This window comes from Citrus clementina, unplaced genomic scaffold, assembly GCF_000493195.1.
Source record: "Citrus clementina cultivar Clemenules unplaced genomic scaffold, Citrus_clementina_v1.0 scaffold_5, whole genome shotgun sequence".
Classification (NCBI taxonomy): Eukaryota; Viridiplantae; Streptophyta; class Magnoliopsida; order Sapindales; family Rutaceae; genus Citrus; species Citrus x clementina.
Window position 1 is genome coordinate 17,396,356 of NW_006262201.1, and position 12,919 is coordinate 17,409,274.

The 12,919-nt window shown below is 34.2% G+C and overlaps 2 pseudogenes; one reads left to right on the top strand and one right to left on the bottom strand.

Moving 5' to 3' along the window:
* Positions 1–1,279: 1,279 nt before the first annotated feature.
* Positions 1,280–3,594, bottom strand: LOC18041694 (annotated as a pseudogene).
* A 2,094-nt stretch (positions 3,595–5,688) lies between these two features.
* On the top strand, positions 5,689–9,078 carry LOC112097982 (annotated as a pseudogene).
* The last annotated feature ends 3,841 nt before the right edge of the window (positions 9,079–12,919 follow it).

Here is a 12,919-nt window from a genome sequence, read left to right on the forward strand (position 1 = left end):
ATTCAACTATAGATTTCATCATTACCTGAACTTCAAGACTCGTGAATTTAACAAAAATTTCTTGCAATTGTTCTCTGAAAGAAAATTAAACTGGAGAATCCTCTGTTTTTATCATGCACCTAACAGCTGCGGTCATGTGAGAGTAAACATTTACCCTTAATTGCTGACATCAGTTCTTATCTCTTGTCCTTGCCGAAGTAATAACTGTAATTTCAACTTCTTAAGGAAAAGTCAAGCAATTAACTAAAACGGTACTCAATCACACAAATGACTCCTTAATCAGAAAATCATATCAATCTTTAAAGTCTTTATCAAACAAGTTTATTTACATATTGTACAGACCCAGAACATAACTCTGCAAATATCATATGAACATGCTCATGAAAACATACAGACACATTTAAAGAGTCATATCTGGATTAAAATTAGGAGATAAAAGAAGAAAAATCAAACAGAGAAACCGTTAACTTCAACTGATAAATTAATTAGTACCCTACCAGAGCAAGGAAGAAGCAGAATAGCTCTTCACTGTCAAGGCCAGAATAGCGGCTTCAGTTTAATTTAAGTTTCAAATTAAAACTTCTAAGCTCATGGAACAGAGAAATTAGAAAGAAAACAACATAATTAGACTGCATTACAGGCTATGAATCCTTTCATGAAATACCACTGGAATAGAAGCATGAACTTAAATCTGCTCTGTTTCCTAGTACTGATATTTTGTAAAGCTCATTAATCGAGATCGCCATATTCGACTTTATAGCAACTCTCATAGATGTCAAGGGTATTTTGAACATTTGAACTACTGGTCATCTTTTGGAAGCTGTTTAGTGGGTAGTCCAAAAATTGACAAACAAAAAAATGTACCAGTGTAATTCAACAGCTGCCGCTTCAACCAACAGTACATCGGAGAAGCTCTCTTAAAGCCACGATCAAGAAGGTTAAAGTCAGCAGACATTACCATTTTAGGAGGCGTGTTGACAATGCAGTTGGAGTAAATATCAACATTTTACACTACTGAAAACATCCTCGACATTATTCACTACAAATAGAGTACCCACTATTTAAAATATTTTTGGAATTTCAAAATGTGCAAATATCTTTAATCTCTAATATTTTTGCTACCAACCATTAATTGTGAAGACGTTTGATCAGAAATATACCATTTTAGTGCTTATAACAACAGTTAGAATATGAACCAGAAAAGCAAGATCCTCAAAAAGCTTTTCATGCAAGAAAAATGAAACCAGGAGTGCAAAATATCATATCATATGTTCCCTTGTGCATATTTACAAAGTATTTTGACAACTTAAAGCTTTGATGGCAGGTTTCATGGTTTCTATATAATAGAGTGATTTTCCAAACTGACAGGAGCCCCTCATTTCCATACATTAAAATCAACTGACTGAAGTGATATATGACCAAGATACAAATCCTTTAGGTGCGTACACAACCCAATTCCCCTTTTATTCAAACTAGGAAGAATTCAACTTGAGAACCTGTCTTCCAGCCTGGAAATCTCTGCCTTTCCATAACATGAAGAGTATAATAAACACTGGGTGCTGCTTCTGAGCGCCCAAAAACAAAACAATTGCAAGGCCAGGACTGGCTTACCATTCTTGCTAGTGACAATAAGCACAAGCCATTGTAAGGAAATCTATAAATCAATGCCTCATTAGCAGTAAATGCTTCAGCTGTCTCATCTGCCACTTCAAGCTCTGTCTCCTGTGTAAGGGGAATTCTGCTCGGTTCTGAATCAAACCGGTTTCCTATTTCTTTTTCACGAATTCGGTACTTTGCAGCTAGAGTACGAATACACCATATCCTAAGTTCATTAGAAATTAACTGTTTTATCTCACTGAAGTTGTCACACTCTCTATACCATGCACACCAATGCCGAACTACTCCTGAAAACCAGTCAATGATTTGGCTGTCAAGATGAGCAGAGAATTCGTACAGATGTATCCTTCAGACGTAAACAATCCATACCGTAACAGATGCTTTTTTATAGCATTGACAGAGGCAACAGTTTTGGTAACGGGGACAGATTTGGCGGAAGAACATGAATTTAGCAAAAGAGAGAGAGTAGCCACTGTTTCAGAAGAAACATACTCTTCCACGTGCTTCTGAAATTCATAAAAGGATTCTCTTAGTTCTTGAGGAAGGGCTTGTTCTGCAATGTACTCAGATAAGATTAATTCCTCACTTTCTGCTGCTTTGGCTTTAATGTCTTGCATCCATACTTTTAACAAGAAATTGTACCACTAGTCAGTTTGCATCCCAGCTTTACGAAAGCTAGAAATTTGGCACAAAGTAGAATCACTAGCGGCTAAATGCTTGATCTCTGATCCTTTAACCTTCTTTAAACCATGAGCCAACCATTTATTCCCAATTCTAACCGTCCCAGCATCCCAAGTCTCTCATTTCTGTAAAGCAAACAACTTGACCCTATCTTTCTACTTGTGAATAGCCTTTATAGCAGGGCTCTCTTTCACTTGTCTTCTCGCCAAAGTGACTACAAAGCAAACTACAAAATGCCCCTCACATGGTAATATTTCTGTTCGATTATCAACATTTAAGTGTAAAGAATTCTGCAAATAATTTACAATATAAGACTTGAAGGCTTGAGCAATTTCTCTAGATTTAGAAACAGCAAGAAACATCTCATCCATGAAACGGTAAGTGTGAACTCTTGGACCAGTCTTACTGTCAACCATATGATTCAGGTCATTGTCATTTATCTGTCTCCTGAACCAAGTGCGCAGCTTGGAATGAGATCCATATCCACCTACATGAAAATTTGAAGTGATAGCCTCATATCTCTTTTTCTTGATCACTCAAAGCCAACTATTTTCAAGATTTTTAGTTATGCATGAAAGAATGCCCAGAAGCTTTACTCTAATTCTTTAACTCACTAGACTCAGCAGATATAAAAGACTAAACCCATCTCAAACATTATCATATTCAGGACTTTTACACAGTCCAATGATGCAATGCTTTTTAGCACATACATAACTGCAATAAAGAAATATAAGTTTACCCACAACAGTCCTCATATTGAAACTATTGGAATGAGCTTCTCTTTTTTTTGCAAACTTTCAACAAACCCACAGAGCCCATTGTCCTTTTCTTTTCGTGTAAACCACCCCACCCCCCCCCCCCCCCCTCCCCAAAAAAAAAATAAAGTTGTTCAAATTTCATTTACTGCAAAATAGCTTCAACAAGAAATGCAAACTCATATACAGAATACTTCTTATGCGTAAATCCTTACATACCAGCAACATGATGTTCTGTCCAACTTCAAAACTGCAGCAAGAACAAAACACATATAACTGCTTCGCGGAGACATTTAAACGAACGGGTGGCGCGCACTACACATATTTTGTTCACATCGGAAATTTGCTGTAAAAGATAGCCCCTTGAATTTGAGTTCATACCATCATGTGACTTGCCACAGAGATAGATAAAAGTAATTTTCCTCGTATAATTTGCTTAAGTTATGAGAGCGATTTTGCTTAATATTATTAAATTCAGCACTTTCTTTCGGCACTTCTGTTCTGCAGCAGCATATAAACGTTTGTACTCAGCGAGATGGATTGTTTCAGTTTAAACCCTGTTGTTTTCACTAAATTATTGTTACACCAAATTGTAGAATATAACAAAATTAATCATTCACTTATGCGCGTCAAAAATCTGGTGCTTGTTTATTAAGCGTTTGAAGTCTAAAATTTTATTATTTTTAAATTTTTAAAAAATTTATTTATTTTAAAAATTAATTAATTAATTAAAAATTTTATTTATTTATTTTTATTTATAAAAATAAATATGATGTCACTTATACTTAGATATTTAAAAAAAACACACAAACATCTCATTTTAATATTCCTATTCAACCCATTGAAACTTTAGAAAAATTCAAACTCATTCAGACTTTAGAAAAATTCAAACTCATTCAAATTTCAGATAAAAATATAATTGTTACTTAAATATAGATATGAAATATCTAATAAGAAACACGAAAGAACACAATGAGTATGTTAATTCATAACTTGATTAGTCACACGATAATAGATTTAATAACATTAGGACACTGTAATACCCTAATTCTCCTAAGAGTATTTTAGTTTTTTTAATTTCTTAGTAATCTTCGTACCCTAGTATAAAAAGAATAAAATATTTTGTCTTTCCCATTAACACGAGAGAGAGAGAGAGAGAGAGAGAGAGAGAGAGAGAGAGAGAGTGAGATAGTGATCAGTTGAGAAAAAGAAAGAATAAGAGATAAATTAAAAGAAAAGAAAAAGAGAAGAAGAAGAAAATCTTCTTCTTAGTTTGGCCACGAGCAACACATGAAGTCAGGTTGTGTCATTTAGATTAGAGATTGTGCTGAGAGAAGTTTGGAGGTCAGGTTGTGTCATTTAGATTGGATATTGTGCCGAGAGAAGTTTGGACGTAAATTTATTTAGGACGACGTTTGGTATCTCCTGAATTAAAATTCTTAATTTTGTTTTAAAGCCTGCGCCACCAATTCTAATTAAATAAATTATTTATAGACTTTTATTTTTAAATTTTCACTTTGCGTACGTAAAATATTCGTTAATTAACTTGTATGCAATAAGAACAAGAATGATCGTCCTTGGTAGCATTTTCACAACACAAACATAAACACATGATCCCACTTGTTCAATATTAGATAAAATAATTTTAATATTAGTACATGAGATATATTTTATTAATTGTAAAATCTATTTAACCCAAATATTTATTTAAATTGTTAGGATAAATACAAATATGTTATTAAAATAAATATAATAATTTACATTTTAAAAATTATTTTATATATTAGAAAATATTCTAATATTCTTAGTCTACTAGACTAATTAAGCTATGTAAATTTATTTATATTTATTAAAATAATTTAATGTCAAATTTTTTTGTTTCTATTTATTAAGGATATTATAAATAAAAGGGGATCTTAGTATTCCTTATAGAAAGCTTAGATATCTACTTGATCATTTTTCCAAACCTTAATGATGTAGGTATCTTTTTTCCTGTATTGATTTCAGTAAGGGGAAATCATAAAATTCCATTAATAAATTATTAATTTATCAATTAGTTAATTCTCTTTTAATTAATAGAATTAGAGATTTTATATGATCCCAACATTGTTGATTTATAGCACTTACACTGTGTGCAAATTTTTTGCATAGAAAAGAAGGAATGGTTCCTAATAGAAATTTCTTTGGAACATATAATTGTTAATTTTCATTTACATATTGTTAGCGTAATTTTCCATAGAAACTACCCATATTTTACCGGAAATTCTAAACAAATAAATTGTCCAACAGAAAATCAATGATACACTGTCAATCAAAAAAGCTAAGTGCTATGCGAATCCAAATAAATTCAGTAAACCTAGCACAAGCGAATTGATTTACGACGACGTACGTTTGGTATCAACCGAATTAAAATTCTTAGCTTTGTTTTAAAGCCTGCGCCCATGTATACCAATTCTAGTTATATCAATTACTTTACAGACTTTTCTTTCTTTTTTAAATTTTCACTTTGCGTATCACGTGAAATATTCGTTAATTAACTAGTATATGAAGAACTGGAACCATGGTCTTGGTAGCATTTAATTTCACAACATAAACACAAACAAATAATTCCACCTAATTAAACTCAGAATTCACAATGGTTGATGCAATTGTGTCCCCTCTCTTGGAGCAGCTGATTTCAATCTCTTATGAAGAGGCAAAACAACAGGTCAGGCTTGTTATCGGTGTTAAGAAACAAGTCAAAAAGCTCACCAGCAATCTTCGAGCTATTCAAGCTGTGCTGAATGATGCAGAGCAAAGGCAAGTGAAGGAGAAAAGTGTCAGACTCTGGTTGGATCAGCTCAAAGAGGCATCCTACGACATGGAGGATGCGTTGGATGAGTGGATCACTGCCAGGCTCAAATTGCGAATTGATCAGGCTCCTGCTCCTAAGAAGCCGGTATGTTCCTTCTTGGTCTCCCCTTGCATTGGTGTCAAACAAGTCTTCTTGCGTCGGGATATTGCTCAGAAGATAAAAGAAATAAACGAAAATTTGGATGATATTGCCAGACAGAAAGATATGTTTAATTTTAATGTCATTAGAAGTACTACCGAGAAATCTGAGAGAATACAAAGTACTTCCTTAATTATTGTGTCTGAAGTACGTGGTCGGGATGAGGAAAAGAATATTCTTAAAAGCAGGTTGCTGTGTGAGAGTAGTGAACAACACAATGCCGTCCAAATCATCTCTCTGGTAGGGATGGGTGGGATTGGCAAAACTACCCTTGCTCAATTTGCCTACAATGATAAAGATGTGATTGATAGTTTTGAAAAAAGAATATGGGTATGTGTGTCAGATCCTTTTGATGAGTTTAGGATTGCAAAAGCAATCGTTGAAGATTTAGGAGGTTCTGTCCGTGATTTAGGTGAATTCAATTCACTTATAAAACACATACATGAATCTATTTCAGGAAAAAGATTTCTTCTCGTCTTAGATGATGTGTGGACAGAAGATTATAATAAGTGGGAACCATTTCGTTATTCTCTAATGAATGGACTTCATGGAAGTAAAATTTTAGTTACCACTCGTAAAGAGACAGTTGCTCATATGATGGAGTCAGCTGATGTTATCTCCATCAAGGAACTGTCTGAACAAGAGTGCTTGTCATTGTTCAAAAGATTTGCTTTTGCCAATAGACCCCTTTCTGAATGTGAAAAATTAGAAGAAATTAGTAGAAAAATTGTAGGCAAGTGTAAGGGCTTGCCACTTGCTGCCAAAACTCTTGGGAGTCTATTGCGGTTTAAAAGAAATAGAGAAGAGTAGCAAAGTATATTAGATAGTCAGATGTGGCAACTAGAAGAATTTGAAAAAGGTCTTTTGGCCCCTTTACTATTAAGTTATAATGATTTGCCACCCACAATAAAACGTTGTTTCACATTTTGTGCTATCTTTTCCAAAAGACTACACTCTACAGAAAGATGAATTGGTTAAATTATGGATGGCTCAAGGTTATATTGGGCAAAAAGAAAATATGGAGATGGAGATTATTGCTGGGGGATATTTTGATTACATAGCCACGAGATCTCTCTTCCAAGAGTTTCAAAGAGATGAAGAAGGTATTGTAAAAAGATGTAAAAAGATGTAAAATGCATGATATAGTGCACGATTTTGCACTATTTCTCAATAAAAAGGAATGTGCTGCAGTAGAAGTTGAAGGTGTTGAAGAGCCGATGTTGTTGATTAATACTTGTCAGGAGAAACTTCGTCATTTAATGTTAGTGCTCGGCTACGAGGCTCCATCTCTTGTTTCAATATTTAATGCCATCAAGTTACGTAGCCTAATTTTATTTTATTGGATTCCAAATCTAGATGCCATGTTACCGGTCCTAAAAGGAATATTTGATCAACTGACTTGCTTAAGGGCATTGAGAATAGAGGGAACGGATAATTGGGAGTTGGAAGAAGATCAAACCAATGAAATTCTTAACGGGGTTGAAAAACTGATACATTTAAGATATCTTAAATTGAATCTGGTTGGGGATTTACCTGAAAAATGTTGCGAGTTGTTAAATTTGCAAACCTTAGAGCTTGAAAATTCTTCCCATTTCAAAAGATTTCCTCAGGGAATAGGAAAGTTAATCAATTTGAGGCATTTAATATTTACTGAGGATCTTTTAGAATACATGCCAAAACGAATAGAGAAATTAACTAGTCTTCGCACATTGAGTGAGTTTGTTGTTGCAAGTGGTGGAGGCAGATATGGTAGTGAAGCATGTAAGCTTGAAGGTCTCAGACATTTGAATCACTTAAGAGGGTCTCTTAAAGTTCGAGGGTTGGGGAATGTGGCAGATGTTGATGAGGTTAAAAATGCACATCTTGAGAAAAAGAAGAATCTCGTTCGTTTGATTTTAAGGTTTAAAGATATAGATAAAGCTGTCAAAAGATGGCCAGAGGCGATAAGCAATGAAAATGCAGCAAAACATGAAGCAATTTGTGAGGCCTTATGGCCACCTCCGAATCTAGAGTCATTAGAAATAGCAGGCTTTAGAGGAAGGAAGATGATGTTATCCACTAATTGGATGGCTTCATTAAACATGCTGAAGAAGTTAAGACTCTTAAATTGCCCAACGTGTGAGATTATGCCTCCTTTAGGAAAATTGCCTTCCCTTGAAATACTCCTCATAAAGGATATGACGAGCGTGGAAAGAGTGGGTGATGAATCCTTAGGAATAGCCAATGGTGATCATGGTGCGCCTTCATCTTCATCAGTTAATAATATTGCCTTTCCTAAATTAAAAGAACTCGAATTTTCGGGTCTGCAAGAATGGGAAGACTGGGATTTTAGAAAAGAAGATATCACAATAATGCCCCAAATAAATTCCTTGTCCATTTACGGTTGTCATAAGTTGAAGTCACTGCCAGACCAACTTCTTCAGAGCTCAACACTGAAGACATTAAGGATTAATCGTTGTCGTGTTTTAGAAGAACATTTCAAAAAGGATCGGTCGAAGATCTCTCACATTCCTGACATCCAAATTTATGAAAGAGGGCCTGGATTCTTTACATTAATGGCAAGGTTAATTTCTGACTGCCTGTCTATGATGAATGTTTTGATTTGTTATTTAGGGTGTGTTTGGAAGTGAGGTGTTGTAGCTTTTAAGCTGTAGCTGCTGTGAAATAAAAGCTACAGCTGTGGAGTAGAAGTTAAAAAAAAAAAATTTACTAAGCTATCAAATTCTAGTTACAAGTGTTACCAAATACTTTAGTAACTAGGCTTTGGCAGCCCAGTTACCCCACCACACTCCCAAAAGAGCTATTAATCTTGTTGGCTCTCCTAACTATGTTTATATTTGCATGCTGCTATGGCCAACAATGTTGAAGTGTCCAATGACTGCACAGTTTGTGCATTTATCTAATACAATCAATGGGTATTATCGTGCACGGACTAATGTATTTTTGCTTTCTCTATGATCCAGGCGGCTGATGAATAGGGAAGCGCACGGTAATTTTGTTAAAATGAACTGGGTTGTCGTTAATTTTGATTAGCTGCTTCTAAATTAATATCAAAATCCAATTCAATTTGCTGGTAAATTCAGATGAACCCAATCCTGAGTTACTCAAATAGGCTGCCGCTAGCTTCATCACATCATCTGATGGCTAGAGGTGAGGTTTGTCTGTATAGTTACCAAGTAGAAATCAAATTTTGCGCGATGAAAATCTACAACTATTTCACTCACCGAGCTATCACTTCTTGTTTTATCTCAATAGCTATTTTGTTGCCAGCGATTTTCTGAGGAACAATATAAAAGGCGCATACCAAATGAGATATAGGCAATCTGCTTTCTTTGAAGCTCCTGCAAGTTAGAATACATGGTTTAGACTTGGTATTTTAAATGTTCATCGATTGATTAAGATGCAATTAAGAATTTCTTCTGCGATGCTTAATATATGCACAATACGAGTATTGTTCAGACTTTAGGCTGGTGCGTGGCAGGTTGTGTTTAAGTTGGATGGTGTAGCCAGTATGAAAGATTAACAATACCAGTTCTGCCTAAAACATTTGCAAACCTGACCATTCCAAGGACATGTGAGTTAGTCAAATGGTCTCTGTTTGCTTCAAAGTAACAGTTTTAATTCTACTGGGGTGCTTGTACTCAGATTTTTTTCTTTTTTTTTCCCTCTCTTTGAACTAGTCAAATTCAGCTGGAGATTTCAGCATTACCTGAACTTCAACACTCGCGAGCTCAATAGAAATGCACTGCAGTTGGTTTAATTTCCTCCATACTATTGAAATGTAGCAGCACTTGTTTTCTTCAATAAAAACATTCGTCTCACATTTGTAGTGATCACATATTTTTGAAATTTTTGTTGCCTGCAGGGCATCAAAAACTTATCAGGACACCTTCCATGGATTTTTTATGACGTCAAAGCTGAAGATTTAGTCCCAGTTGCTTTATGGGAAGTGTGTCATTTTTTCATTTTTCAGAATCTAACATAATGCTTTCAGCACAGGATGCCAGCTCAAAGCTGAAGGAGAGGTTTGTTTATTGCATAATCTTTTATCTCTTCAATTTTTGAACAATTTTAATTTCTCTGCTTTCTGGACTTTCTGACTCTATTAAGTTGTTGAAGCATCGAGTCAACAAGAGCTTGCAGCGCAACAACTGTACTGTCAGGTCTCAAGGCAGGAAATTTCAAGTTTCTATAGATTATAGTACTAGAAAGCAACCTAGTCACATATTGTTTTGATGATGATAAATCACTTGATTCAACCATTCCTAGTTGACTATTACTTTTAGAAATTGTTACAATCTACAAATATATTAATCTGATTTCTATTGGGAGTATACAAACAAACACTTATCAGATTGTTATTTGTGTATCATTTCAAGTTTACTCGTTAATTATATGAATTAATCTTTCACAGGATGGCAACTGATCACTGCGGCTGTGGTTGTTTGTGGTATGCATGGTTCTTGTGATGTGACCAACTTGAGGTGAGAAGAAGATTTGATTTCTTACTTTAATGACTGCTTTATGACTGTTGTTGTTTTTTGATAAATTGATACTGATATGGCTTTGTGATTCATTTGCTTTCTCAATAAATTTCGAAGTGTCTGCAGAAAAATGATTAACCCAGTTACTGTTGAAAGGCCTCAGATAGCAGTCTGTTTGGCTTATCTGAGCAGTTGATGAGTCTCGTGGTCTAGGGTGTTCTTGGCTTCTTTGTTACATTCGAAAGCATTCTCCCAAAGGTAATTGCGTTAGAATGACAATGGTTGATATAGTTTTTCATAATTGTTTCTAAATTAAGTTCAAATTTCAATTTAATATGCTTGTAAATTCAGGTGAATTCAGATGACATTGCGTTTGGAGGACGGCACACAAGTGACATGAACCTGGCCGAAGCTAAAGTGTTGGATATTGATTTCATTGCTGAAATCTATGACCATGACTGATTTCATTGCTGCCAACTTAGAATCATGTGCCAACAAATGAGCAAAGGGAAACAAAGAACAAATGCTGCAAACGATCATCCTGAACTCAGCACCAGAATGCCGCTCAAAACTGAACGAGAGGTTTGTTAATTTTTTTCATACTTAAACTTTTGTCTCTGTAAAATTGGAATTTTATTATTTTATACATGTTACTTTGCATTATGAAATGTTGGTTGACTCTGATAAATTAGTCCAAGAAATATTGATGTATATGTGGTTAAATTTTGCAGGGAAAAATTTCACTCTTTCCAACCTGTTTCTGCAATTCTCACCATCCTCACCTGGGGCCTCTTAATCAATCAACACTATGTACATCATTCATCAGCCTAGTCACAAACTCTTTTGATGATTGATCAACCACTTGATTGAACAAATCCAGGATGATTCAATTGATCCACTTTTTCGGGGTCTCTCCCTCCGCTGCCCGCAAAAGTTTTGGCACATAGACAAAACTGAGGGGACACAATTACAAGTGGGTTGATCACATGCCTTCTGAAGGAACATTTTAGGGCATTGGAGGAAGAGAACCCAATGAAACAGTGTCCCGTGGAAATTTACTAGTGAAACACTGGCCGGTATTATGGTTGTTCTTTCGTCCAGAGTACCACTTAGCTTCTGCTTCAGATCACATGAGCTCAAGTAGTGATCATGACCAACAATAATTGAATTATTTGGGAATCGTTGAATTTCTATTAATACATTAATTTTTCATCTTGATTCTTGTATATATGATTTGAATGTGGCAATCATTGGTTTCTAGCTCTTTCTTTTAACCCTCATCAATTAAGGATTTTAACTATATTAATGTTGAAACATTGGATACATTGTTACATATATTATGGCTGGAGAATCTAATTCGTTACGTGTTGGCTCTGATAATTAAAATGCGAGCTGATACAAATAGTGTTCGAACATGATACAAATACTTTTAAATCAAATATTACTCAAATATTTTTTGAAAAACAGGAACACTGTAACATCCCAAATTCGCCCAATTATCTGAAGAGCAATTTGGAATAAAACCTCATAATGTTAGCCTTATTGCTATCCCAAATCAATCAATAATTTCCATAGTCAAAAGATAGTCTCTAAAACAATAAATAAAACAATAGCAAAGTAGCAACAATTTAATCATCAGGAAAACGTCAAAGTTTTCAGCTAACAAATCATTTTCTCTAAACCCAAAAGCACATAGAGACAAGGGTGAGTCATCAACTTAATAAACAAACTCATTCATAAGGTTACTAAAAACGATACAGTACATAATAATCATTTATGAAGTACCATAACTTAAAAACTAGTAATCATTGTATAATCTATTATATATGTATGGTAAAATTCACAATCAGTTAAGTCATAATGTAATAATAATTTTCAATAAATCATTTAAGAAATCATTTATCGATGAAACCTTTCATTCGTTCATTTGCTCATGCCACATAGTGTCACCTTTACTCTCAGTGATCCGGCCAGTGATTCAATCAGGTATTGTACCCCACAATATTCATTAATAGGAGTGTATAATACAGCTAATTGTTCAGTCGTATCAGTAGTGGTAACTACGGATAATAAGCTAAAACCTTAAATGTGGTTTTCAATTTTTTAATATCAATCATTCAATAATCGATCAATAAAATGCTCTTAAAAGACATTTAATTACCAAAACTTTACAAATACTTTGAAGGAAAACAAATAAAGGAAAGACAACTATTTTAAAGTCTTTTTTAAAACAAATCTAAGAAAACATTTTGAATTCTTTTAACCAAAATATAAATTATTATCATAAACTATAATGGTAAAATTATTTCAAAATCATAAATGCCAATCCATTTGAACAACATTATTCTTTTCATTAATACTTACATATATACTTATAATAAACATTATGC